Genomic DNA, 24,177 nt, shown 5'->3' on the forward strand with positions numbered 1-24,177 from the left:
GGAATAATTCATTTGGAATTTCCAAAAAAAACTAACATTTATACTTTAGATTATTGAATTAAAGAACTAAATACGAGTTTTATTCTTCAACTAGTTTATTAACTATTAAAATGGAATTTCATTGAAATCATTTTAAGTATGCAGATAATACTTAAAATCCCACTTCCAAAAAGACAGAATTTTTACGTCATGAATTTCAAATATTTCTACGGATTTAAATGATATTGATGAGTCGTAACCAGAAATTTTTATAACCACGTGATATTTCCAAGTACTTTTTATTCCAAGTAGAATGTCTTGATATTTTTATGAAAAAATGATAATTATTTTCCTATTACAGAGATTCTAGATCGCTGTTAAATATTGAAAGTAAAGTAAAAAATCTCAGATGAAACATTAATTATGAGAAAAATGAATTATCTACAAATTTCTGTAGCATTTCCATAGTTATGATACAAAAGAAATTTACAGGAATTACAGAAATTTTCAGTAAAATACTTTTTGGGACCCTTAAATAAAGGCAACTCTTGCAGTTTAAATGACATTCCAACAAAAAAATTGCATCTAAATCTCAGATTAAAAATCTCGAATATCCTTCAAAGCATATGAATATTACATTTTTCCAAATTTTTGAAAAAAATTCATACATTCAAAAGCGGAATTTCCTTTTCAAATATTAACGACTGAACTTCCCAATAAAAGCAATTCAATCTTATTAGGTGAAATGAAGATTTGGATATATTAACATAGTCGCAAACATATCTTGAGTATTGTTTATGTACGTTTATTAACACTTTCAATAAAATAATAAGCCTACATAAGAAATTGAAATGCAAAGCAGATGGCATAGATAATATTTCCTATATCGTATTATTGTATGTTAAAAGAAATAAATATGCAGGTATTACTCATTCTAAAATTATAAACAGATTAACTCATTCAAAATGTTGAGATTCTTAGAAACAGGATAGTTTACGTCTGAAATTCATTCATTGCTCATCTTAATGATCCAGCATAATTTAAGCAGTCATTGCAAGAATTATTAATCAAAAAAACATTTATAAATTAAAAATAATCCACAACCATGAAATTAAAATAAATGTTCTTAGTTAAAAACTCAACAGAAACTCATTTTATTATAATCGAATCGAAAAGTTTGCATTTTGAAAATAGTAATTTATCAAAACATGCAATACAGAAACCTTAAACAGGTGGCACAACATTCAGTATTTTTACTTGGATAATTTAATTCTCAAATATACTCATTAAAGTTTTATTTTAATAACGTTATCGATTTCAAAACGTTTTGATATACATATCATCTACATATATACGAAAAGATTTTGAGATTTACTTACTTACATGGAATTGTAAACTTTTTTGACAGAACTCAAATATACGGATAGAGATTTTTAATACTAGATTTCAAACGCTTTGAGAAGTAGTCGCTTATAAGAATTCCAAGAAAAAGGTTATAAGTGGGAAACGATAAAGTGACGAAATGGCACTTGTATACTAGAATGGTCACGTGATTCAAAAAAAAAATATTCTGGCGGGAAATATCAGCAAATGGAAGTAAAAGTGACAGTTTTCAGATGATAAAATGATAATAATTTCCCTGTAATTGAATTAAAAAAATGTTTGCCTCAGAATTGGATGAATCTGAATAACTTTCAAAATTTACTTCAACTATTCTCTGAAAGCGAAACTATTTCCTTTTAGATTTTTTTAAAATTTGTTTTTATTATTATTATTATGGTGTTTGATAATAAAGTCTACGTTTCGCGATAAAAATACCCCCCACCCCCTTTCATGATATAGAAAGTTGTCAAATGAAAATTCACAATTTTATAGTAAAAATAATTCTTATATTTGAACGACATAGAAGCTGCCGTAAAAGATGCATCTCCAACAATTCTAACAAGATTCAAAATGACTGATGCTCAAAATCTACTCTGACAAAAAAAAATCGATATTGAGAGGGCTGAAACTAATATCCTAAACAATGAAATCCGATAATAATTTTCAGGCATAATATTTTTAAAAATATTTTGTTATTCGGCACTTTTAAGATAGTCTTTTTAAAAAACGGTAATCTGTTCGATATTTTGTAAAAAGAAGAAATGAGTCATATCAAATTTAACTAACCTTCCCGTGGGAAATTGGAATCGTATGTGGATAATTATTGCATAATACCTAACATTTAAATGATAACATTTCATCTTCGTTATCATAGAATGATAAGTGCGATTCCGTTTATGATCCTGATAAGTCCTGTTCTCCCTAAGTTAAGAGTCTTCCTCTTGTGTAGGATTCAATTTCGGCTAATAGGATGCGTGGATTCCGTTCCCGTCCGCTGAACAGTATTCATGATGATGATGTCCAAACAAAACTTTTCATGCCTTCAAACTGGAGGGAAGATTAATTTCCCATCAAGTCTAGTATTTACTGAAGAGTCATTATTTTTCTTCTGTATCGAAATTTTGAAAAATAACAATAAATGTAAAATCTCAAGAATAAAACTTTTTTCGCGAGATAGAATATATTTTCAATTTTTTTTCTTTCCTTTTTGCTTATAATAATCACTGAGGCGGGAGTGTGCGATATTATATTATTAATATCCTTCAATATTTATAATAACCTGTGGCAAATTGAGATGCGCAGGGATAGAACCTGGGACCTTGTGGTTCGCAGTCCAGTAACATGACAATGATACAAAAGCAATTGCTCGTGCAGCGTAGTTGTTAACTGGCTTATAAGCTATTCACTATAGACTCTCCCCCTCCAGTGAGTCGGAGGTGAGACAAACGATATGGGTTTTGATGCATTTAGCTATTGATTATAATGCGACTGTACCCATTTGAGTAGCGCCAAGCGTTATGGCGAGCGTGTGTGGGGAGTGGTTGCTAATGCTGTTGCTGCATCAAGTGAGTCTGGCGACTTTGGGTTGCTGCGGCCTTTTTGTGTTGCTGCGTCAAGTGAGTCTGGTGACTTTGGGTTGCTACGTCAAGCGAATCTGACGACTTTGTGTTGCTGCGTCAAGTGAATCTGGTGACTTTGGTTTGCTGTGAGTAGATGGCGCCTTAACAGCTGTACGAAGGTTGAAGGTTCATCGTGCGAGGTCACCAATATGGCGGATTGATATGAGCGAGGATAAAACCTGGAACCTTGTGGTTCGCAGTCCAGTAACATGACCATGATACAAAAGCAATTGCTCGTGCAGCGTAGTTGTTAACTGGCTTATAAGCTTTCACCACAAACCCATTTTGGATAGTTGAATAGTTCGAAAAATTTCTGCACGCAAACAGAAATTCTGCAATCAGCCCCTGAATAGCAGACTTGAAATAAAATATTGGAATGATTTTAAACATTTTTATTTACACAATTACTCATTATAAAATGTTGAAATTCTACTGCATTAAAATCACGCAATTAATAACTTACAGCGAAATTTACAGGGAGGAACGTCAATCTCATTATCATACCAAAATTATAAACACAGTCCTAAAATAAGGCTCGTATTGCATTAAAATGGTACTTCATATCATTAAATTAAGGAACAGAAAAGTTAAAATAACGTCTCGTCAGTTCTATATTTTGACATTTCTTATATTCTCGATCAAATAGTGGCGGTCTTCGGCTTCCTGCTTTTTTATTGGAAATATTATATGGCGTAGTATTAATTAAATCTGTTTTGTATGATTTATTACAAAATGTTTGTTTAGGGGTTTAGAATTTTACCCTCTTGCATAGTTTTACGCCATTTTTATATGAATATTCAATTTATAATCCTTTGATCTTTAAAATCGGATTCATACCTGTGTATCCATACTGGAAACAGGAAAAAGAAAACAAATAATAAAGTCTACTAGGACGAAAACTGCATAACCAGCTCTTTGAAGTATTTAAAAAAGTTTTTCCGGAACATGTCAGAAAATATTAGTTAGGATTTGGGGCCAAACAATATCATGGTGTATCTTCATTGACGCTTATGCTACTGAGTCATCACTTTTCGATGTCCTTTATGTGAAAATTCGCTTATAGCACCTAAAATGATCACCTATGATTGCTAACCATTTTACAGGCCACCTTTGTTCCACTTTGCCCTCATTTTCTATAAAATCCGAAAGATTTCTTTTCAAATATATCGAAATTATTTTTGGTTATTTAATAATATTTATGTTTACTGCGTTCGCCTCTTTCGGGTTCAAATTTGGATACCTATTTTCGTCGTCCTTTTTTAATATCGGCTTGTTGAGTAGCCACCTTGCATTTCTCTTTGGAAGAAGAGAAGGATTTATGAGACATTTCAAGACTCTCAAAAATCGATAAACACTCAGAAGATTTGCTAGTTTCCATTTTGTTGTTCCTTGTATAAGGTTGAAGACTAATTTTGTAAATTATATTAAACGTTTGAATATATTCGAACTCTAAAGATAATACAAATTATTAATGTCCCATGTATTGCTGAATATTTTAAATATTCCTAAGTCTTCAGTACCAGCAGGTACCATTTTTAAAACCTGTTCACTATTGATGCTGGACTAAATGATAATGGGTAAGTTGTGTTTTTTTTAAATCGAGTTCATATGAATATAACTGCGGTTAAGAACCGAGATTTCAAATGTGTGGTACAATTTATATAATTATTGAGTAAACCATTACTAGTGCCATTTACTAGATGAATGAATTAATCAATTTGAAATGTGAAAATTCTTCATTAGCTTTATGGAATTTAATTGCTATCAAGTATAATATTATATTGTTTAAATTTTTGTTGAATTAGTTTCTGGAATCGGGAATTTCAACTGAAAATTCGACAATAATATTTTACTATGGGAAATTCGGGCTTTTCAGTTTTTTTTTAAGGAATATTTCATTCAAAATGCTATCAAAAATGGAGAATGTTCGAGATTCATCTTATAAATAAGTGTACAAAAAATTTATAGAAAAGAAAATTTTAGAATTTTCTTTTTACAAAAAATAACACATATGAAAAAGTGCAAAACTTGACAGAATTCTTAGTTTTCATGAAAAGGAAGAAATCTGAATGGAAAGTAAATAAAAAAAATCATTCAAACTAGTTTTGTGTAGAACTGTTATTGAAGCTCATAAATCCTTCCAAATGACTACTTTTTATTAAAAAAAAAATTTATTTTCATGACTTAGAATATGATTTAGATTTTAAAAAAAATGAGCATAATTCAGTTCATCATTTCTTCATTGTCTTAGTAGTTTTTCTTGTTTATTTACTTTTTAGTAAATAATTTCTATTCTTTTCAAAGTTAAAAAAAATCTATGGTGTCGCAGATAATAGTAATTTCACTTTTCAAAATTAATTTGCTTTGGCACATTATTGCCTCTCGTTCAATACAAGTTTAAAAAAGTGCACTGTAAAATCCTCCTGAATTTAGGTAAAGCGCATTTAAAGTCTTTTGAATTTCGAATACATCTGTTTTTTGAGCAAAATAAAAACTACTGTATGTCTTTCTCAAGATAAAATTAGCAATAATGATAGGTTCTTGTATCAGGGATTTGATATCCACCGGCATCCAAATGAATTTGCTTGTGTCAGCCTAGTATCAAATGGATTTAAAATTAGCAAGGCAACGTTTCCCTTAACTGTAAATAACATAGGTGATAATTATCTGTATTTCTACTATTAATACAGATAAAAATTATTAGTAAGCAGAATTAGTATTACATAATATAAGCGTTGTTACTATTTTTTAAAACTAAATTTGAAAAAATGAAATACATTGAAAAAATTTAGTATCACTGAAAAAAAAATTGATTTCGTATAAAAATAAGTTTGTCGTATATTCCAGAATGGCTGAAGAATTTTTTTTTTCATTAGAAGTAAATTCGGGAATGAATTTAAATTTTAATTAAAAATGTAAAATTTTGTGGGGAAATGAATCTTTTTGTGAATGCCACTCCTCACTGAGTTACTATTAGCCAAATTTAATAGTTTTAATAGTTAAAAATTAATGTCTGCACGAAGAGCATTACGTTCAGTGCATAATGAGTGTCATTACACCTCGCAATATATGGAAAGCTTGCTGGCTTAATTGGAAAATTTCTTAAAAGATCAGCATAATATGAGATGTTAATTTTGACAGTCCCTGCCTCTAATAGCACGGAACTATTAATACGTTCTATGCAATAGGGATTAGAGGTGATAGATACTCGACTTGGCTGTGATGCTATGACTGGCGAGTAGAGTTTTCTTGAAATACATGATTTCAAAGAATATCAATATTTATAAATTTTTACCATTTACCGTTGTTAATACAAAGGTGTGGAAAAAAAGGAATACTGTGTAAAACTTATCGAAAAGTTTTGTTTAAAATATAAACCCATGATTTTTTGCATTTGCATTCTATAGTTGCTGTATTTTTTGATGGCACATTATGCAAAACCGTCAGAAAGCTCTAGTTTCGTGGCGTAGTTTTCTTAAAAAGCTTACAATTGAACAAATAGAAATCTCCATTTCATTACCATAACATTTTGTAAACGCTTTAAAAGCGGTGGGCGTAACCGATAAATATTGCGAAATAAAATTATGATTATATACCACAGCTTACTTGTTGTACATAATAGTATATAATATTTATCGCATAAAAAAGCTCACTGTGGTGACACAGAAAAACCCTGTTAAACAAGTAACGCTTTCAAAATGCTAAGAAGCCTTTTTAAATGTACATGAGCGAAAATATTTGTAGTAATGCCAATGAAAGTTATATTTCCTTCATTTTACGTAAAATGTTATTAAACGCATAGGACTGTAACATCTGTATGTTGGGGCAAGATCATGTTTTCTGCCACGCAGTGAGATGTTCATATATTTTAATATTCTATTGCCTTTTTAACACAGAAATTGCATTCTCATTTGGTTCAGCTTGGTCAGCTCTAGCCCTTGTATCAGAATGAATGAATAATTTTTCATTGTACATTTCCTATGTTATTGAAAAGCTAAATAAAGCAACTCAAGGATGAATTTTTACTATTGTAAACAGTGATTTGGTGATCTAGATAAGACGGTGAAATTTCGCTTTGTCAAATGCAATTCACTCCAAATTTTATTCGTAATGAGAAATAATCGTTAAGCGAAGAATTTTCGATATGAATCAATATAAAATGTGATATGTCCCAATTCGAAAAAAATGGAAGAAAAAAATTATTTTTTGCAGTTTGTTTATAATTTGCGTAAATATTACAAATCACATTTTCTCTTGCAGCTCATCATTCCGCAAAAAAGTGTGAAGTAGAAGCGACACCTTCACTTTTATATATCCAACTCTCCTTATGTGATGAATTGCATATATCCATGTTATCGTCGCTGCCAAGTGTCGTCCTTTCGATTTCTTTTTAAAAATACAATACTGGATCGAAGCTGGTTTCGGAAAAGAACCCCATCTAAATCGCACCACACTGAACCAAGCCATTTTTAGATGGAAGAGGAAGATATTTTCTTTTGGATTTCCCACTCTGTCGCATTCGACTGACCAGGTATGTCTACAAAATTGTGGCATCTCACTCGCTTAGAGATTACATGCATCGAATATTCAGAAATTATAAATGTTTCTTCCCTATTATTTCAAAATACTAGAGGTTTAGATTTTGTTGCCTCCCAAGAATTTACAAATCGAGAAAATATAATTCCAATCAAGATACTTTTAAAAGAACACGAAAGGCAATTTGAATACGGAGCAATCGAATTCTTTCAGAAATGAATGAACCGCAAAGCAAGAGTAACTTGGCAATAATTGCAATTCCCTGAAGTTAAAAACGAAAATTAAATATTTTTCTGATACAATAATTATTATTAAAATCATTAAAGTGAATTTTCCAAAATCGCACAAAATATTGTTCAGTTTTATTCCAATACTTTTCGCTATTTTTTTCTTATTTAGCGATCAAATATCCTCTAAATATTCATTCTTCAGAAAGGGCTAACATTTAAATCTCGGTATAGTTTCATTTCGGTATATTTCTAATTAATACTGAAAATTTTCTCGAGCTTTTTTTAAAATTCCTGTAGTTTCCACCTAATATTCAAACGTGATCTAGTTTTGCTGATTATATGCTGTTATTCAAACTTTTGCCTCTGAATTGTGATATGGGAAATTGCGGATTGAATTATATAAATTAAATTTTTCAAATGGGGAAATTTACTGTCAAAGTAAGTTTGAATACTTAATCGAAAGGTGAATTTGGCTGTTGCACCTAAAAATTTTATAGTTGATACTTGATATTAGGGCCAAAGCAGAATTTTATCGAATCCAAGATGAATTGTTTTGTAAGAAAAGGAATAAAATGTTGGTATATATTTTAAAACTCCAAGCGTTAATACTAATAATTTCCTCCACTATAGAACTGAAGAATTTCAAATTTTCTATGTTTAGAGAAATGATTTAATGTTAAATGCTTAAGAACATTTCGAGAATTTTAGGTTAAAATATGTGTGTTGTAAACGAAACTTTTCTTCTGGATCGTAAAAATGTAAAAGCAAGTTGGAAAAGATTTTTTTTAGTTTTAAAAAAACTTTTACCGATTTTTTTTTTTTTTGGAAATGATTAATTTCTATGAGTGATAAGCCAATTTTTTTCTATTGAAATTCTGATTTCACTAACATTTCATAGGATATTAAATGGCATTACTTTGTAGTAGGTGTTATTGAGTATGAATGCAGTACTTTTCGTTAACTGGTATTTCGAATCCATAGTGCCTATTAATACTGCCGATCGTTATCTTCAACATTCTCTTGCTGTTCGAACTAATTCTTTCTCTTTAAATTTTCTTGTTTCTTTACTATTGTTTCACATTAAAATAAATTCCTTAAATTCCTTTTAGTTAGTAGTGGAAGTTCCCCCATTTATTTTGATATCATTCGTGTAGGCTTATATTAATGAAAGAAATCTAAATTGCATTAACATATTTGATATTTTTGAATTTTTATATACTACATTTAGTGCTATTTGGTTAGTATTATCCGCTTTCATTTCGTTAGGTTTTTCTTTATTCACTTAAATCATGAATTCTAAGACATGCTATTACTCGAAATTAGATGTTTTAACATTTCAGTGTGGATGTATTTTTAACGTTTTCCGTCTGAAAATTACTTCGTTAAATTAACGTTAAAATTCAAAATGTTATTAGATGAAGCTTAAATATTTTCAGTCTTGTATCCCTCTAAGTGCCACTAACATTTGAAAACTTTTCAGTTCGTATCTTGTAAAGTTTATTTAAAGAAATGCCAAGGAAAATGTTAATAATAGTGCTCCATGTTTTACGTCAGATTCGTGCATCCAAACACGTATTTTTAAATTTAAGAATCGAATCATTCGTGCATTATCTTAAACATCAATTTAAAGTTTGATTTATTCATAATGTAATTGGATTGCAATGAATCGAATTTTTCTGAGTTCCGAGACATAATCGGGAATGGGCAGAGATCAGATTTGGACAAGCTGTATTGTACTTTGAGAGAAATCTAATATTAAAATTCTTAAATTGTCAGGGAAAACAGTACGGAATATAGAAAATATTTTTATGGAATTTCGAAAGTGAATACTTTCTCATTCGCAAATGACAAATCCTGTTTTATTTACTATTTCCCTGCTTTAATAAATATGTCGCTCATCAAAACCATCATTAAAAAAAAAAAAAAAAAAAAAAAAACCTGTGCTCGGTATTTTTTAAATTCTATTTTCGTGTTAATTTCAATGTAAAACGCAATGAGGGGTATTGTCGTAAGTTTGAAATGCATAATGCGAATGAGAAAATTGCCTAGTGCTGAAATTTTTCGCGTCTCATGTTATACGTAGATTAATGTACTTTCTTTCTGTATTGTATGTGAAGCCTAATCTCTGCAATGGTGCATTATGCAGTGAATGAAGTATGCAATGAATATAGCATAGTCGAATGTGGAAAGGGTCAATGGGAGATACGAAAGCGTAGTAAGTCATTTCGCCATCAGTCGGGGAATAGAAATGAACTCGTCCAGTTTTCGGATGATGTATGTAAAATTGAGTGTCGGAGATTTATGGAGTTATCAGAGTAATTATGCCTGTGAGGGTACGGGAATTGTAACCAGGACCAGGTGTCAGCAACACACGTACTGCTATGATAGAATCATGGAGTGGAGGAGTAGCTGAAGGCTTAGGTAGTGTATGAATTCTAGGTGTGTGTGTGTGTGTGTGTGTGTGTGTGTGTGTGTGTGTGTGTGTGTGTGTGTGTGTGTGTGTGTGTGTGTGAGGATTGCAATCAATTTCGAGGGTAGTGTTAGAAGAGAGTTGGGTAATGTGTGTGGAATGTAATGTCGAGGGTGGTGTTGGAAGCGGCGTGGGTAATGAGTGTGGATTGTAATGTCGAGGGTGGTGTTGGAAGCGGCGTGGGTAATGAGTGTGGATTGTAATGTCGAGGGTGGTGTTGGAAGCGGCGTGGGTAATGTGTGTGATTGTGGATTGTAATGTCGAGGGTGGTGTTGGAAGCGGCGTGGGTAATGTGTGTTATTGTGGATTGTAATGTCGAGGGTGGTGTTGGAAGCGGCGTGGGTAATGTGTGTTATTGTGGATTGTAATGTCGAGGGTGGTGTTGGAAGCGGCGTGGGTAATGTGTGTGATTGTGGATTGTAATGTCGAGGGTGGTGTTGGAAGCGGCGTGGGTAATGAGTGTGGATTGTAATGTCGAGGGTGGTGTTGGAAGCGGCGTGGGTAATGAGTGTGATTGTGGGTTGTAATGTCGAGGGTGGTGTTGGAAGCGGCGTGGGTAATGTGTGTGATTGTGGATTGTAATGTCGAGGGTGGTGTTGGAAGCGGCGTGGGTAATGTGTGTGATTGTGGATTGTAATGTCGAGGGTGGTGTTGGAAGCGGCGTGGGTAATGTGTGTGATTGTGGATTGTAATGTCGAGGGTGGTGTTGGAAGCGGTGTGGGTAATGTGTGTGTGTTAGGATTGTGAAAATGGAAAATGTTATATGAAAAAATGGTGCCGCAATTGTGTACTTCATAACAATAAATTACTTCATCTATGTCAGTATAGCTTAGTTTCATATTACGAACAATATATCGGCAGAAAGTTGAATAAATCGAAGTAGAAAAGTGATGCAAAAAAGGGCTTAATAGAATGCTTAGCTTTTTCTAAATGTTAAACCCAGTTCATTTCTGAAGGCCTTTGTTGATAGTTTAAAAAAAATCTTTAATTTGAATTCCACCAATCCAGCATTTATGGATTTTTTTTAATTGATACATGGCTGATTAATTATGCCGAGTTCCCAGTTTGTCTTGGAATATTCTGAAGTCAGAAGAAAGATTGAACAAAAAATTAACAGATAAATCTACTGAACTAATGAAATTTGCTTCATGACATTATTTCAGAAAATCTCTCATAATGAGAACTCGCAGCTCAAAACAACAAATGCAAATCATAAAGATTGTAACCAATAAATGTAGGAAATTGTTGGCGTTTAGTAGAATAGACACATGGCATTTTAATGCTTACTTTCTGAGGAGCATAAATAAATTAAATTCATATTTCGTTAAATTTGAAATTTGACAGACAGGAGTCCTTAAATATCAGGTTTTTTTTTCCATAAAATTTCAAATGTTAGTAAAATTAAAATATTTATTTTATGGACACTTTTAGAAAATCTGTAAATTTCTTCGAATAATATTCACTCATTCTCATTTAGGAGGACCGCTCAACTGGAATTAAGCCTAAGTCAATTTCAAAATTTCGAGTAAAAGTTGACTTTAATTGTCTTATAAATTTCAACTCGTAGTTTTTGCCATATAAAACAATGATAGCTCCTTTTCCATAAAGTTTAATTATGAAACATTTCATTCTTTTAACCATCCTTCTTTTTTCTTCTTCTTTCTCCGCTATTTGGTATCTCTCTCTGTATATGTATGTATATAATATGTAACATTATTTTGTTTGAAGCAGAATGCAAGTTTCACAAGCAATGAAGAGACTTTGTATTTTTGATTTCGTTTTATTCTCTCCAGGGATACAGACACGATTTATTTACAAGAAGGCGCGGCAAGATACAAAGGCAGTAGTAAGAAAAAAGGGACGAAACAAATGATCACTAGTCTTATTCAACATGGGACTTCCGGGCACGCGCCAATTCAATACACGTGGTGACCTTTGACAAGGGCTCCGAAGGGATTGCTTTCACTTGATACTTGGATTGATTGCGCAGTAAATTTTATACAGCTTCATACGTGGAATGAGATCAGGAAATAAGAGCATATTTCACTATGGGCTAAAGTAAGATAAGGTATTGGAAATTAATTTGGTTAAATTAAGAGTTTAAAATATCATATATATTATTCTTCTAATTGATGTAACAATTTCGCATCCCATAAAAAATTAGTTTTGATTGATTCTTGCATTATCGATCAACCCTAAACTGATAAAACATTTCAGAAGTTGAAGGAATGTAATTTCTTCTGAATAAAGTATACTAGCTCAGCTTATTGGAACTTCATTTTCTCCCAGAATTTAGAAACAATTTAGTTCGCTCCATATCACAACAAAAAGAAAGTTTGAATAACCTCATATATCGAATGCAGTGGGAGGGGGAAGGATTTCAATAACTTTCAATGAAAATAAGTAATTGGCTAGAGAATCAATAGAAAAACTTGGGAAACTGAGTTTTAGAGATAAAAATAAAATAAAAACTTTAAATGTAGCTATTCTAAACTTATTTAAACAAATTTCGTATTGTACTTCTTTGTACTTAGATATGTAAAAAAAATTTCTTCTTTTCGTAGAACTTTTAAAAAATATGAAATAATGTTTCAAGATAAAGACGTTTCTTTGAGATCAACTTTGCTTATTGTAAACAAAAAAAAAAAAAAAAAAAAAAAAAAAAAATTGATCACTTTCCTGCAATTCACCTTCGAAAATTTAAAAACGATAATTTTTACTTTCTGAATTCAATTACAATTATGTTCTGAACTTTTGTAGGATCATCTGCGCTGAAATTCAAAGTATCTTACACCAGAATAATATCGATATCTATTTAAAAACGTTAATCGCTAATAATTAGTTGCTGCTAAACTATTTTTAAACTATTTGAAATTTTCTAAGATAAATTAAAATATACACGCTTGATGGAAGCTCAGATAGAATGAGGAAGACACATTATTAATCTCTGGATATTCAATACACGCATCTTCTAAACGATGCGAGTGCCACAATTATATGGGTTTTACCTGGTACAGGCTAATATGATAGAGGCAAGAACCATTGCGATTGTTTTCTTGTGCCTTTTCTACAAATGTACCAAATGAATTAATGTTAAGTTGGCATGTTCAATGTTAAAAATGATTGGAACAGTAGATTTTGTATGTAAACTGTTTGACTAAAACCACATAGTTTCTGTTGGATTCATTCTATTTTTTTTAATCATTTGAGTGAAATGGAAAGTCACAGAAATCATTAAAGAAGCAGATTATCCTAAGCAGACATTACTTTTAATGGGAACAATTGCGCAACGTCATTCCCCATAAGAAGAGGGACTGCATTTACAGCTATTGGCAAATAGTACGGAGAGCAGCTGTCCAGATGGCCTGAAAGCATTTTACTGTTTCACACAAAGTAATATCGGTAAGTTATGCTATTTATGATAATTGTTATATCGGAATGAAGATTAAATAAAATCATTTGATTTATTCAAATGGTAAATGGAACTATAAAAATGTACTCATTTTATTTCATTATTTATTCATAGGCTGGATGACACTTAATAGATACCAGTTTGCATGATAAAGGTATGCCACCAAACACCGTATTTTCTCAGTTTCATACACGTGCCAACTGTTTATATCACTGTTGCTGGAAGCGAGGCAGTATTCGCTTAAGGTACGTCCATGTATCTAAAGGCACAGTAAGTACTCGAATTTTATTAATGAAACTGATAAATGATATGGCATTTGGAAGCTAATTTGTTCATCTAGAAAGCAAGTTTTTGGAGGATACAAAAAAGATGCGAAAGATAATTATTTAGAAGCATTTATCAAAATATTTCATTCAGATTCCTCCCAGTATAAGAACTACAAGAATTATAATATGAAATACGTGTCATGCCATGAGACAAATTTCTGTAGTTGGGTTTCCAAGCGATTACTTGCCTGAGAAGGGAGTCTGCTTGGAATGGTCATCTATATGTCATCGTCGCTAGAAAAATATTACTTGACCGGGAACCATGTCAGATAATCGGTTCCATAACCTATGGAAGGGTAAAAAAATATTTTTAGATGATTTTGTATTGTTTCTGTAGAGGCCAAAGTGAAACTTTCTTTCTGGAATGACCAAACGTAACACTATTAAGTAAAAAAAAAATATATATATATTTTTGATTTGTCGTAACAGTAAATGTTTTTTATTGTTAAGATCATCAAATTCTTCTTTAAGCATCTAATTAAGAAATTTTAAAAAATTAAAATTGATTTGTTCTTAAATGAAATTTCATATTTTATCTCGATGCATATTGTGGTTCTTTTTTTCTAGAAGAGCACTCTAAAGAAGAAAATTCGTTTTCGTATAAACCTTATAATATCAAGTATAATCAATTGAGATTGAAGAGTAATTAATAAACTGGATGCATCATTTATTTTCTCTAAATAAATACGCTATCTCTCGAAAAAAAATTAGAATTCTTTTTTAGAACGAATGAAATGAAATGGTTAGATGAAATGTTTTACTGGTGTATTTCAAATACGAAAAGATTTAGTTTTAAAGGAAAAAATGACCTGATGAAATTTCTGAAAAAAAAAATCTTAGTTAAGAAACGGTTTATTTCATTCTATAAATAAAATCTTAAGCAAATTCTTTTCACGATTTTGAATTACCGGTGTAGATTGGAAGAGCAAAATTGTAATTGCATATACTCCTGCATTTCACGGTATTATTGATGGATGGTTTCATATATGTTGATTTAAATTAATTTTCTCAGATATTGACATGTTTTGACCAAATGACCGTGGCTCAACAGGAAATACATGGAACTGCTCAACAGGAAATACAGAGGATGTCTGGATGCCCAGGAAAGAACAGTACTGAAGTGATTTCGGTAAGTGGTGCAAATTAAGATAATTGTCGAATCGAAATGAAGATTGTATCCAATCATTTGACTCGACTGTCAAATAACTAAAAGTGTACCTTTTCATTTTGTTGGTTATATTAATAGGTTTGACAATTTACCGATTCCTCTGTTCTGAAAAAAAACTCCATTAGCACTAGGTATCACAAAACTTTTTCGATTCCATACTCACTCCCTCAATACACATTAATTGTGCTTAATTCATGGAAAACATTCTCTTAAGATGACATTCAAAGACATGCTAAGTTCCTGAATCATAACAGAAATTTCAAAGATCTGACATTCGAGAATCATTTTATTTGAGACTTTCAAGAGAGATGCTGCATGGCCAGAAACCTTTTCAATCCTACTCTGTAAGAAATAAGTAAAAATTGTTTCCATGTAATTTTGTTTCGTGTCTTCTTTCATTAATTCCTTTTTAGAATGAAAAACATATTGCAGTTAATATTTAAAATGTTATCGTAGTAATCGGTACATACGGATATCAGTAAGGTCATTTTCATGTATGTATAAACCAGAAAATGTCATCTACAAACCTGCGAAAGAAATATTTTTCAAGCGAAACTCTAGACCATGTTTTTTTGTCCTATGGACGAATGCGTCTGCTTCGAGAGCATAAGAGGGTTTGGTGAACGTTTTTGAGGACTTGGCAAAAATAACCTACTGTATTCAGAAATGTAACCAATGACTGCGGTTATTGTATGATTGTTTGAGCATTCATTATTCGCGTCACTTCTAATCCTCAGAGAATAAAAAGTTTCGAAAAACTCAAGAACGAAATATTTATTTAGCTAATGATTTAAATGCAATTTTAAAACAGTAAATTTCAAAAAGCGAAAAGGTAAGTAAGGCGAAGTGTTAGCAAATCTACATTTAAAAATTTTTATTTTCTCTTCTATGAATAACGAAATTGAAAGCAAATTCTTTTATCGAACAACTGAATAATTGATTTAAAGAGCAAAATTAAGTCGTTTCTACTCCAGATATTCTTGATATTTTCAGATGTGTATTAATTCAGATATTTAATCTTTCCAGATATTGACATACTTTCACCGAAATGATCGCAGTACAATGGATGGCATCCGGAATTTTTAGCAAGCGCATATTGGAACTCGGAGCCTTTAAAATGAAATATTGCATGAAGATCCAACAGATGCAGTTTGTAAAATTGTAAATATTAGACCAAACCTAAAATGCACATTTGGTACCAAAATATTGTCAATGATCTGCATAGTTGAAATGCGAGTACATATGGGGTTAACATTACTTGAGGATATCAATACATCTCTAAAATGTTTTATTCTTCCATTTTTAAGGTTTTGAATAATTTGTTTCAACCAATGCAGTAATTCATTTCGATCTTGGAAAAGGTTGAAGTGCATGAAATGTACATCGTTCAAAGCCTGTTTGGCATATGAATCAATATTTCTTAAGTTTTGGAAATTGTTAAGCTTTTGGTTCATTATATTTCCTTCAAAGTTGATGTTTATATTCTACTCTTTTAGAAACAAGTATTTTTTTTAATATTCTAGACATATCAAACATTTTTATGGATAAATTAAAATTTGTAAGTGTGTTTGATTTTTCTAAGTTATCTAAAACCAATTTCCAACAAGACCGAAAGAAGAATTTTTCTCTCAAGATTTATAAAATTGGCTTTTAAATTTCATTTGTAACCATACACTTATTAAAAGTTTGCAAGTAAAACTTTTTTTACTGCCCCAGCAATATAGCCAGGGATCACAACCACTGTAAGATTATTGTAATTACTTGAAATAAAAAAATACGTAACTACTTAATTTGCATTTGACATTTATCCATCATTGTCAACGGAGAATGCATCTTCATGATTGGATGATTTGTTAAGATTATTTTTCATCGATTTCTTTATTATGATTCTAAAAATTTAATGTTTTTGTTATTGTCAATTGATTAGCTGTTATTCCTTCTCATCAGCATTATTGTTTGCAGATAGTTTTAAATTTATTGACAGATTTTACAAAATATTCTTCGTTTTCTTTTTAATGTCTGAATGTCAAAGATCGAGGAAGCAATTTGATTCATTTTTCCTGAATAGAAATTTAAAAACATGATATCAAAGATCACCATTTGAAATTTAATTTCAGCACTTTGAGAAATTTTATCACGTTTTTTGTAGATATATTAAGCAAATATCTGTACATTGCATCCATTTGCAATTATTTTTTAAATCAAGATTCTGTTCTTATTAAATTTATTAAAAATTGGTAATAATTAATGATTCATAGAACTTCACTTTCTGACTATGAAATAAGTTACCATAAATTCAGTATATTGACTGTAATGGATATTGCGCATAATTCTGATTTAGCAACAAATATTTTTTTTCTCTAAGGATCTTAACATTAGCCTTTGAAATATTGTTTTATGCTTTATGTTATCAGTATCTCTATTTTTTTTTTACTCAAATTTTAATCTGAAAGCAAAATTTATGAAAATGAAATTTGCTTTAATATGTATTTGTATGTTTGTCTAATTTAAAATATATCAATCGCCGTCAATGGCGGGGGAAACGCGTCTGTACCATGTATGAAACAAATGGCAAAAGCGTTGTCCATATGTCTACTTTGTTCTCTAAAAGATTATTTGAAATTTAAATATTTTCAATAGATATTGCTCAAACTTAAGTTACGTGTTTGCGCACGTGAAACAGTGTTGTGCATTGCAAATATGTTTTATGCTCATATATTGAATTTGGAAATATTAATTAATGGAACTGTAATTATTCTTAAATTATGTGATACGATAGTGCTTTCTTCTCTTTTCATTAATTATAAAATGCACCGCATTCATTTTTCCTGAACAGAAATTTAAAAACATGGTATCAATGATCATTCATTTGAAATCTAATTTCAATATTTTCAGAAAAATTTTGGCATAGTATTTGTAGTTATATTAAATAAGCATCTGTTCATTGCATCGATTTGCAGTTAGGTTTTAAGATTTTATTCTTGTTAAATTTATTTAAATTAATGATTAATTAATTTATTAAAAATAAAAAAAGTTAGTAATGCTTAGTATTTCAAGTTCACCATTAATCTTTTAATAAGTAATAATTTCTAAATCTCGCCATTTTGGCCTCCGATTACACTTAAATGTATACATCCGCCGATAGAGGATACTTTGATTGACTCGGCCGGCCAGCCAATCAAAATGTCCTCAGATTCTTCGAAGGCATTTGATCATTGTGCCTGATCCCCACAATGATCAGTATGCCTTTGCAGAAAATGATACTCGCGTATGATTAGCATGAATCAAAATTTCTAAAAATCTACTCGAGTGTAATAAAATATTATTTGAGGAAAAAATGTGAATGGATGCGATGAATAACGTAGGTTAGATTGCTTTCTTTTATTAATAGGAGTAAATTAAGTTTTATCAGCTTTTCAGAAGTTCTTAATTTTTATTCTATGCTATTTAATAAAATATTAAATTCTCACTTATTCTAAATTGAATTATGTATTGGAAAAATCTTAGAATGAATGTTCAAGTTATATACTATCCTTAAATAATAATTTATATAAATGTGTTCTTTCCTTAATTACATTTTGATAATCAATACTTGTATTAAATTTTCCATTTCAAATATATAAATTTTATGATAACTGAGTACTTTTATTTTCAAAATTGTTTGAATTTCTGTTAAGCTCATTATATAAGACAGCAGTTTGATACCTGTTTAATTTAATTTGATATCGGTACTGAATTCTTAATTCAATGCGTTTATGTTCTACTTTTTATGTTGTAGTAATTTTGTAACAGTTTTTTTTATAACGATTAATTTTTGTATATTAAATTTGCAAATAAAGTTTGTATAATTAGAATTCATTTTGTATTTAATTATCAAATATTCTTGTTTCCTTTCGAGTAATTGTTTTGACAAAAGTATTAAATTTCCTGAAAGCCACTCCTATAACAAATCCGTACACTGAATGAAAGACGTACATACATCCAAGTCCTTTGAAGAATATTGAGTTGATTTTAAATAAAAAGTAGAAAAGCACAAGATGAATCAATAGATTTGTTTCTATCCTTTACCTTAAATGATTTTATTATTTTCAAACGTAAATTAGTTGCATGTAAATCATTGGAACTCATTCACTAGTTTAATGAAAGAGTATAGATAAAAAGTTAGAAATTGGCCATGCTCTAGAAATGCATTACTAGAATTTGACGATTTGGAACTTTTGTCTGCTTTTTAACAATGTGTTCATAGAAATTTCATTATGTTCAAGTTGTATTCATCTGCCTTCGAATTTAAAACTAAAGACTATTGGTATATTCGTTCCTGATAGTCAATGGGTAAATTTAAGTTCTTTATCTTGGTGGAGAATGCATTTTTAGAAACTTTGAACTGGTTAGATGTGAATTGTAAAGTTTGCTTTGAAGTTCTTTCTTTAACTTAAGTAAATTATAAGTTAATATTTTCTAAGAATGAAGCTATCCAATTAAGTATACATATTTGAAACTCACTTGAAAATATATATGATCACAATAAAAAAAATAATTTAATTTCATATCTTCAGTAGATTCAATCTTTAATATTCGATTAACGTACCAATAAAAAGAATTAACCTCTTTGGATAAATTATAGTCGGTCCATTTTCATTCAATTAATGCATCAAAATTTAATTCAAATCTCTAATAATAATAATAATAATAATAATAATAATAATAATAATAATAATCGAGATGAATGTGTGTATATAACTATGTGTTTAACTACACAGGCTCTCAAAAGTGTGAATTTTTTTTACCTAATGCTACCAAACTTGATACTTATTTACTTAGTAATTTGGGAATATGTAACTCAAAGATATTCTTTTGAGGAAATTTACATTAGAATTTCGAATAAATAGAAACTTAGCAAAACGCTGCTGTCTTAAGAGTTTGCGTCAAATCTTATAAAAGTTTAATTAGAATTCATGTTGAATTAAGTTAATAAAGCATTTTCAATAAGTAGTTCATTAAATATTACATATTGAATAGATTCGTTCTGCAAAATATTTTAGCAACTTTAATATAAAAAAAGGTATGCAAATTATATATATCAATAAACACAGAACTTACGCACTTTTTGATTTGATTAATATATCAAAATTCAGATAAAATATTAAAACTCATTTCTAATATACTTTCTTAATTTCTAATTTTTTTAAAAAAATTTGAAATTATTTATTTTATTCTTTATTTATTTATCATAACGAATGCTTTCAGCTTACCAAAAGCGGAATAAATTGTAGATTTTAAAGGTAGTTAGCACAAAGAAGTTAATGCTATTAAGGTTATGGATGAATCATGTGGTTGCTAGAGACGATATAAATAGGGGTATTATGAGAAACCAATAAAATAAAGGAAACAAATACACATATGTGGTTGAAGCCGAAATTTTTATTTTTTGAGTGAACCAGCTATTGCAAATTTTGACTATTGTAAGAAAAAATGTTTATATCAAAATAAGGAGAAATTGCTCAGGATCCATTTTTTTAATGTTCAAAGAAACTAGTTCCAGAGATGCTGTCGCCAAGTCAGAAGATGCTGAGAAGTGTGATTCAGTCTTGTACGTTCTTACAGACCCACTAGATGTTCAACCAGAAGTCAGTGCCAGAGCCGTGGCGCTACAATTTGCGATATCAGTTCATTGAAAAAGTATCAATGCCAGATGCTGGTCTCGTATGTTCATTCAATCTTCCAATTACATGTCCACAGTTAAAGTCCGGGATACCTCACTGAGGCAGAAGTCAAAATCGGGTAGGCCTTAAAGAGCAGGCCAAAATGTCATAGTCCGTGGTGCCTTCATGAGGCTTCATATAGTCACATTTGGATAAGTATTTTCACAATATCAGAAGAAGTTATTTATCTTCATATAAAAATGAAGTCCACAGTGATAAAAAGTATATGTACTAAAAAATAATAAAAATAGAGTCCGCAGTGATAATATATATACAAACAAAATAATAAAAATAAAATCTATGTACAATATTTACACGAGTATTTACAAAATACTCAAAAATGACGAGGAGATACCAGAGTAGTTTTACTTGAGGATTTTTCATTGCTTCTTTTTTTCAGTGCTGAGGAAATCTCAATATTAGGTCAATTTTTGACAGAACTATTGTTGGAAGTGAGCAGAAATGATTGCAGTTTATATTTTTCGGTGGTTTGAATAGTAACTGTCTCTTTGTAATGGAGTTTCAAACATAATATGTCACAAAAAGTTTATCTTGTGCGTGCTTTTCAGCTGAATAGAAGAAGAAACTGCAGAGGAATCCTAGCTATTTGTCGAAAACGCTCTTTTGTTTCAGTTCATTTGGAATATAAATCGCAAGTAGGGTACAGGTATTTGCCGGAAAATCATCCTAACTGTTTCATTATCAATGTTCAAACCAAGTGAGCAATTTGTTTACAAAACGTTTGACAAGAAGCAGCATACGTTCATGAACTTTCATTTCATCAAACAAATCATTCGTTTGAGTGGAAACATCCTTCACAATTTCACTTTCCGCTTGCAAAGCTATATCTTGACGCCTTTTGCCTTTAGAGTAAAAATGGTTCAAAATCATGAAGAAAACCACATATGAAAAAAGATTGAAACAATGCCAAAAGTTAAAATTGCAGAACTTAAGAATATTAAGAATAATTAAGATTGCAGAATAAGATCGTAAGAATATTTCAAACCAACTCCACAACCAGAAGAGCAAAAGGCAAACAGTAGCTACCATCTCCTTCGTCATTTTGAATTGCAGTTTTTAAAATCAAAAGAACTTTGAAAAATCAAACGTCGATTTTCAGTCGAAGTCAAGCTCACCGTATCTCAAGAAAAACAAGCAAATAATGAAACAACACATCATTATTTACACTGTTATACCTTTGAAATATTGTTACAACAGTGAATTATTATTTAGCTATTGATATGCTTTAATGAAATACATAACAAACAGGATTCAAACATTATTACACATTATTGCTCAAAGTAACAATTCAGATTCATCGATTAAGATCGTAAGAATTATTGTGATTATAATAATATTATGATATAGGTGTTTTTCATGCAAGTAATTTATAAAAAAAAATATTGCTTTTAAAAAATTTAAAAAAAAAAATTATTTGTTCTTTTTTAAAAATAAATACATGTAGTAAATATTACCGAGTGATTTTTAACTTCCTTATACAAAATGCTTTCGTTCGAAACTTTTTGCACTTGGGATAACCAATTCTTCCGAAGTAAAGACTTTCGAAGTCCTACCTTTATGCAAAACAATTTCCGGCGAGAAGCACGATATATATAATGCAAACAAATGCCTGATATATAAACAACAAATGAATGAACAAATCTGTAGTAAAACATAGATTCTCATAGCGTTTTACATTAAGCTTTCGCAACTTACTAATCTACTTCAACGGTCACTTTTTTAATATTATTCTTTTCTTTTTTTTAAATTTATTTTAGGTATTTCCATCCATTATTCCCACACTTACTATGAACTATTCCAAATCCTATAATTCAAAAATAAAGTTTAATGTCAAAATATTTCTATATTTAATCGAAAATTTACGAGTCAAGTTAACGCACATGCGCAGAATTCATTACTATTCAAAGCATTCTGCTTTTTGACCACAATGACACCGTGTTAAAACTTTTAGTTTATAATCTTAATGAGAGTCTTAGACCATTCAGACGAACTCCCTGTACGAAGCTTCGTGGCCAGATCGACAGAACGAGCCACTTAGTTTTGCTGGTCTTCAGATCGAGTCTCGAAAATGAGAATTTTTTAAATATATTTTTCTTTTCTTTTTTCTCTTTTATTTATTTTAGGTATACATTATTCCAACTCTTACTAAGAACTTTTCAAAATATTGTAATTCCAAAATAAAATTTAATGTCAAAATATTTCTATATTCAAAAGAAATTTTATCAGTCAAGTTCACGCACATGCGCAGAATTCATTGCTATTCAAAGTATTGTGCTTTTAGACCAGAATGACAAAGTGTAAAAACGTTTAGTTTATAATATTATTGAGAATCTTATACCATTCAGACACACTCTGGGTACGAAGCTTCGTGGGCAGACCGACAGAACGAGCCACTTAGTTTTGCTGGTCTTCAGTTCGAGTCTCGAAAAGGAGAATTTTTTAAATATATTTTTCTTTCTTTATTTATTTTAGTTATATTTATAAATTATTCAAACACTTGCTAATAAATTTTCAAAATGTTATAATTTGAAAATAAAATTTAATGTCAAAATATTTCTATATTCAAGAGAAATTTTAGGAGGCAAGTTCACGCACATGCGCAGAATTCATTCCTATTCAAAGCATTATGCTTTTAGACCAGAATGACACCGTCTTAAAAGTTTTAGTGGATAATCTTCATCAGATTATAAGACCATTCAGACGCACTCCGGGTACGAAGCTTCGTGGACAGCACGAGCCACTTAGTTTTGCTGGGCTTCAGTTCGATTGTCGATAATGAGGATATTTTAAATATATATATATTTTCTTTTATTTATTTTATGTATATTTATCCATCATTCAAACACTTGCTAATAAATTTTCAAAAGGTTATACTTTGAAAATAAAATTTAATGTCAAAATATTTCTATATTCAAGAGAAATTTTAGGAGTGAAGTTCACGCACATTCGCAGAATTCATTCCTATTCAAAGCATTATGCTTTTGGACAAGAATGACACCGTGTAAAAACTTTTAGTTTATAATCTTAATGAGTGTCTTAGGCCATTCAGACGCAGTCTGGTTACGACGCTTCGTGGCCATATCCGCAGAACGAGCCACTTAGTTTTGCCGGTCTTCAGTTCGAGCCTAGAAAAAGAGAATTTTTTAAATATATTTTTCTTTCTTCATTTATTTTAGTTATATTTATCCATTATTCAAACACTTGCTAATAAAGTTTCAAAATGTTATACTTTGAAAATAAATTTTAATGTCAAAATATTTCTATATTCAAGAGAAATTTTAGGAGTGAAGTTCACGCACATGCGCAGAATTCATTCCCATTCAAAGCATTA

At 30.3% G+C, this 24,177-nt stretch overlaps 1 long non-coding RNA gene across 1 annotated transcript; it reads left to right on the forward strand.

Moving 5' to 3' along the window:
* Nucleotides 1-13,493: 13,493 nt before the first annotated feature.
* On the forward strand, nucleotides 13,494-18,379 carry LOC129976270 (uncharacterized). The gene is made up of 4 exons (XR_008785113.1): nucleotides 13,494-13,619; nucleotides 13,744-13,874; nucleotides 14,968-15,084; nucleotides 16,150-18,379. It is a non-coding gene; the product is annotated as an uncharacterized LOC129976270 (long non-coding RNA).
* The last annotated feature ends 5,798 nt before the right edge of the window (nucleotides 18,380-24,177 follow it).

The sequence above is a fragment of the Argiope bruennichi genome, chromosome 7, assembly GCF_947563725.1.
Source record: "Argiope bruennichi chromosome 7, qqArgBrue1.1, whole genome shotgun sequence".
Classification (NCBI taxonomy): Eukaryota; Metazoa; Arthropoda; class Arachnida; order Araneae; family Araneidae; genus Argiope; species Argiope bruennichi.